We start from the raw sequence: 6000 nt of genomic DNA, 5'->3' as shown, positions 1-6000 counted from the left end.
GCTGTGTGTAATGTGTTGCCGATTGGCTTTTTTTTTTTTAAAGATTGGCACCTGAGCTAACATCTGTTGCCAATCTTCTTCTTCTTCTTTATTATTTCTTCTTCTTCTTCTCCCCAAAGCCCCCCAGTACATAGTTGTATATTCTAGTTGTAGGTCCCTTTGGTCATGCTATGTGGGATGCCGCCTCAGCAGGGCTTGATGAGCGGGGCCATGTTTGTGCCCAGGATCTGAACCAGCAAAACCCTGGGCCACCGAAGTGGAGCACGTGAACTTAACCACTCGGCCACGGGGCTGGCCCCCCAACCGACTTTTTTTTAGTGACATAAATTTTTCTTTAAAATTTTTCATTCAAAGATATAGAAATACATAATCTATAAAACTAACAATTCATCTCAACTATGTAGAAAAAATGTATTTTATGCCAGTAATAATTTCTCCCAACTTTCCACCATAATTACATACGAAGGCATACAAAAAAGATGAAAACTCACAACAATTCTAAAACCTAAGAGTGCTAGTCGATGGATCACCAGAATATGGGAGAAATTGCAGCTGACTACAAGCTGACAGGGCTGGATGGAAAGGCATCATCCAGGGGTTACCTGTATCATGCCACCATTGCATCAATCTGCCTTTTCTCCCACTGCAGTCTTCCCCTAAGTTCAGAAACACAAGATCTCTGTCAATCTGAATTCTGGACATCCACCTCTCTACTTTGTACTTGCTGCTGTCTCCCAGCCTCTGTCTTTCTTATTAGTTTTTTTTCTTTCTGCAGCCAGTTGAAGATTTGAGCAAAACTCCCCAAGTATGACTCAGACTCCAGTCCAAGTATGTCTCACAGGCATTGGCACTTTTCGCCCTGGGAAGTTTAGTCATCACAACTAAAGTGCTTTGGGTGGGACAAGGACAGAAAGAGCGTGGGTGGCAGTGTTCTTGGGTTTGTATTTTTCATCTACCCTCTCTGTTTAGAGTGTCAGAGTCAGGCCATACAGAGAGAAGAGGGTTCTAACTTGCTCCAGGAGAACTACACTAGATGGAAGCCTCTGAGATGCTGGGAATTATACTGAAAATAGAAGCTCTTGAGTCTTCATTTTCCCACCTTCAGTGAGACTGACTCTTCAATATGGCAGCCAAGGCAGAGAGAATATGTGAGTCAGTAGGCTGCTGTAATTGCTAGAAAACCAGCCCAGAGCATGCAAATCAGGGAGTGAGTGCTTCCATTTCTAGTTCAAGGTTCCTTCCACCCAGCAATGTAGAACAGGTGAAGCAATGTAGATTCAAAAACAGTGATTCATTTATGCCGACTATAAATATTCTGGGAAGAGAACCATGACGTGTAGACCTACTAGGCTCTCCAGTGCTCTCTAGTTCACAGCCTCTATTTTATTTCAACCCAAGTCCTCCTATGATTTCATACATTATCTAAAGCATATTTCCCCTTCAAACTCTGCCCCAGGTTTTGCTTGAGCTGGAGCAAGCCAGACATGTGTTGCTTCATCCCTGATTGCTGTTTACTTCCTTTGCATGTGTGGCATTTTAAAAATTAAAATATCATTAACCTGAGGGAGAGGTCCTATAACTGGGGTGACAGGGTTAGGAAGCTGTGCAGTTGTCTCTGTGGATTTCTTTGCTCCACAGTTGAATGCCAACTTCAAACGTGTTCTTTATCCACATTACTCACATTGTATTCTTGTTTTCCCCAATTTACTGTCTTATTCTTTCTCTTTTACTCAATAAAACAGAAAATTTATTCCCACATACGCATACCTTTTACCAATGTATTCTTTATACTTAATACTTAATTTAAAAATCCTCACATTCTAATACACTGGTTTCCTTCTGAATAATGTCATCCGTAATGTTCATCAAACAATGTTTTAGCTACAAATGGGTGAAAGCATTTAAGAAGCAATCAAACGCACAGCAGAGGAGCTGCCAGAAATCCACATACCTTTTGTTGACACACGTAGGTTCTGAATAGATGATCCCATGTCCAAGGTTAAGTAAATGGGTAAAATTGGCGAGTTGTGAAGCAAATACAGTGCCAAATAAGGAATGGATACATCATTCTGTAGACATAAAGATGAGACTTCAGAAAATGATTTGTGGCAAAAACCAGAAGAGAACTTGAGACAACTTTTAGCATGATCCATAGTATTTAAGAAGGCATGACATCTTCAGAAGTGGAGTGGAAATCCATGAAGGTAAACTGTGACAGGATGTGAAAGGACAGAAAGAAATGTAAGAAGACCTCTAAGGAACTGAAAATACACTAGCAGAATTTAAATAGGTTTTAGAGGCAGTAAAGAAGCAAAATTTTTGCACTGGAAAACGTAATTAGTGATGAATAAGGTGTGTTTGAGTGTCTCTCTTAGAATGTGTAGGAAATAATAAGAGGAAAATCAGTAGATACAAAAAGAGAACAGAAAGTAAACCCAAGAATTATGATGTTTCTGAGAAAGAAATCAGATTAATTGGCATGAAATCAATAATCAAAGACAAAATTAAAGAAAACTTTCTAAACTTGGATAATCACGTGATTACACTGGTTGATTTCCAAGAAAAATAAGCAAAATAGACATGCTAAAAAATTTTCAAAATAAAAGTTTGAGAAAATAGTTCTATTAGCGTCTGGGAAAAAAAGAAAGTAGTTGACTTATAAAAGATAAAAAATCAGATGGGCCTCAGACATTTGTGTTGTGTTAAATTTCTAAAGACAATGAAACTTAGTTTACAAGTTTGAGAGGAAAATATATGATGAAAGAATTTCATTTGCAGTCAAGTTGAGTTTTGTGTACAAATGCAACAGAAAATCCTTCTCGGATGTGTTTCTGTGTATGTGAGTGTAGGATGTTTAATCCTCAGCACCTAGCACCATGCTGTGAACATCATAGGAATTAAATTCATGTTGCTTTGAGTGGAATCCAACGCAGTCAAGGACTCTACAAAGTTAATAAAGAAATCCCTTCAGTAAAGATATGATCTGAATTGACAATCAAAGGAAGAGAAATTCCTCATAATGAATTCTAATTATGCCCCTAATTGTTGGCAGCTGTGAATCTTCTCTTTAGCACTGATTTTTTGAAAAATATTGGGTCCAGGCAAGGGGCAAGGTTTATTATCCCAAATAAGATGGCAGCCATGAAATCCCTGATTGGAACAGTAACAATATAGTATTTACTGAGTACTTGTGTACCACTGTTGATCGAAGACCTTTCCATGTGTTAGCCTATTTAATCCTCTCAATCACCCTGAGAGGTAAGTTATTGTTATCCACATTTTATAGAAGAGGAAACCGAGGCACAGAGAGATTACATAATTTGCTTAATTAAGGTCACCCAGGCAGCAAACAGTTGAGCTAGGATTTAAACCAGGCCATCTGGCTGGATGTTAAACAGTGGGTATCTAACCACTACTCTATATATCCTTCCAGGTAGAAATAAAGAAACCAATTCCTTATTTATTTCCATTTCTTCATTTTGCACATGTGAACTTTGAAGGCCAAGAACTTACTCAAGATACAGTTTTGGGTGGCAGAGTAGAGTCTAGAGTTGAGAGTCCCAGCGTTCTTGAAACTTGGAGTCGGAGAATTCAGGAGGCAGAGGAGTATGAGGCAAGCAATCATTGTGGTGGTTGGCTCGAGTATTTCAGTAGGAGCAGTCAGGCAGGTGTGCCAAGTGGTGAGCGGCAGAGGTCTTTGCCCTCAGGCCAAAGCAGTAAGCGTGTCTGCTTGAGTCATAGAGGCACAGCAGTACCCCCAGGTGACTGCCAATATCGAAGAGGAGGATAAGTTCCCACTCAAGGGTTATGAGCTACCAGAACCCTTGCCTGGAAGCACATGCAGCCCCTCCCACTCCTAAATTGCCAAGGCAGGCAGTGGTGGCAGGCAACCACAAAACAGCATTCATAGACAGTCTAAGGATGAATCGTATTCAAACACAGAGATAAGCACATAACCCACATTACCCAATGTGTGAAGGAAATAACCACATGAAAGAAAGAAATTAACCTCAACAGAGTTAATAGGTCAAACAAGGGACATTAAAAAATATAAAATAGGGGCCGGCCCCGTGGCATAGTGGTTAGGTTTGCGTGCTCCAATTTGGTGGCTGGGGGTTCACAGGTTCAGACCCCTTGTGCAGACCTAGCACCTCTTGTGTAGACACACTGTGGCAGCATCCCACATAAAATAAAGGAAGATGGGCACAGATGTTAGCTCACAGACAATCTTCCTCAAGCAAAAAGAGGAATATTGGCAATAAATCTTAGCTCAGGGCCAATCTTTCTCATGGAAAAAAAAAAGATACCATAAAACTACAATGAGAGGTTGGAGATGATGGGGTTGAGGAGTGAAGTGGGGATTAGAGAGAGAGAAATAAAACCCCTTGTTATATTTTAGGGGATGGCAGGGAGCATAGATTAACTCTAGACATTAATAGAAACTTATGTTCAATATTTGTCTGAAAACTAAGGGTAGCTAGTTGAAGAAGTGAGTTAAGAGGCATAATTGCCAAGACATTAGGGGAAAAAAGAATGAAAAAGATTTGATCAATTCAAAAAAATGTGAAAAAGAAAAAAAGAGAAGAAAGCATGGCATATACAAAACTTAAAAGAAGTTGGTAAATAAGTCCAAATACGACTAGTTCCAAGAAATGCGGATGAGTTAAATCGGACTGTTAAAAGACAGACTGAGTTAAGAAGACAAAGATTTACTTATAGACTATTCATAGGAGACAATAACAACAGTCGGAAGATTAAAATAATGGTAGAGAAAAAGAGATACCAGAGAAATATTACCAGGAGGGAAGTGAGAGTAACAACAATGACATCAGACAAAAAATCTCCTCAGAGTCCAAACAGTAATAGGGGCAAAAAGAAATATTTCACTTCGATAAAAGCTGTCATCTATCAAAAATCAAAATAATATCATTTAGCATAATTTGTAAATACAGGGAGGTATAAATAAAAGAAGAAATTGAAAAATCTACAAAAATAGCAAATAACTCTAATACATCTTTTCTAGATTGCCAATAATACAAGCAGGAAAAAAGCTACTTAGAGGAGAACTTAAAACTTTCAATGCATTTATTAAAAAACAAGAAATAATTAAAACACTTTTTTCCCCCCCATAAGTTTGAAAAGAGAACAACATTCTTCACAAACCCAAATAAAGGTGAAAATAATAAAGATAAAGGCAGAGATTTAAAAAATGGAAGGCAGAAGCTTAAAAAAAAAGAATTGGAGTTACGATAAAAAAAGAATAAAAACATTAAGAAACAATCTAAAAATAAGAAAAGAGACACAAGTTATTTTCTATTTGTGGAGGTTTCTCTTTAGAGTAAATTCCTAGGAGCAGAATTGCTGGGACAAAGCACAATTGCATATGTAATTTTGCTAGCTATTGCTAAATTTGTGTTATAAGGGTTGTAACACAGCACTCCCATAAGCAATGTATGTAGGTGCTGGTTTCCTTATAAGTATACCCACAGAATGTGACAAAACCTTTGGATTTTTACCAAACTGATAGGTAAGAAATGGTGTATTAGTATAGATTTAATTTGAATTTCTTGTTTTGAGTCAACTTGAGCATGTTATCATATGTTAAGTCATTTTGTTTATCTTTTCCTGTGTAACATCTTGTTCAATTTTTTTTGGACCATCTTATGTGGATTTTTTTTCTTGATATTTAAGAGCTCTTACATTTGTTAGGAAGATGAAGCCTTTGTGTTAGAATTAGCAAAAACCTTTTCTCAGTTTGTCATTTCTTTTTGATATTGCTTATTGTATCCATATTTTCTTTGGTGCAAAAAAAACCAAGTAAAGTTAAAAAAAATTTTTTATAAGCTGAATTGATCAGTCTTTTCTTTTATTGCTCCTAGATTTTAAATCCAGCTTTACCCACATCCAGGGTATGAAATAATTTACCCATGTTTTCTTCCATTATCTGTATGATTTCAGTATTAAAAATTTAGATCTCTGGTCCAGATGGAATTTATTCTG

This window comes from Equus quagga, chromosome 9, assembly GCF_021613505.1.
Source record: "Equus quagga isolate Etosha38 chromosome 9, UCLA_HA_Equagga_1.0, whole genome shotgun sequence".
In the NCBI taxonomy this organism is placed as follows: Eukaryota; Metazoa; Chordata; class Mammalia; order Perissodactyla; family Equidae; genus Equus; species Equus quagga.
Note: the sequence above shows the minus strand (reverse complement) of the source record.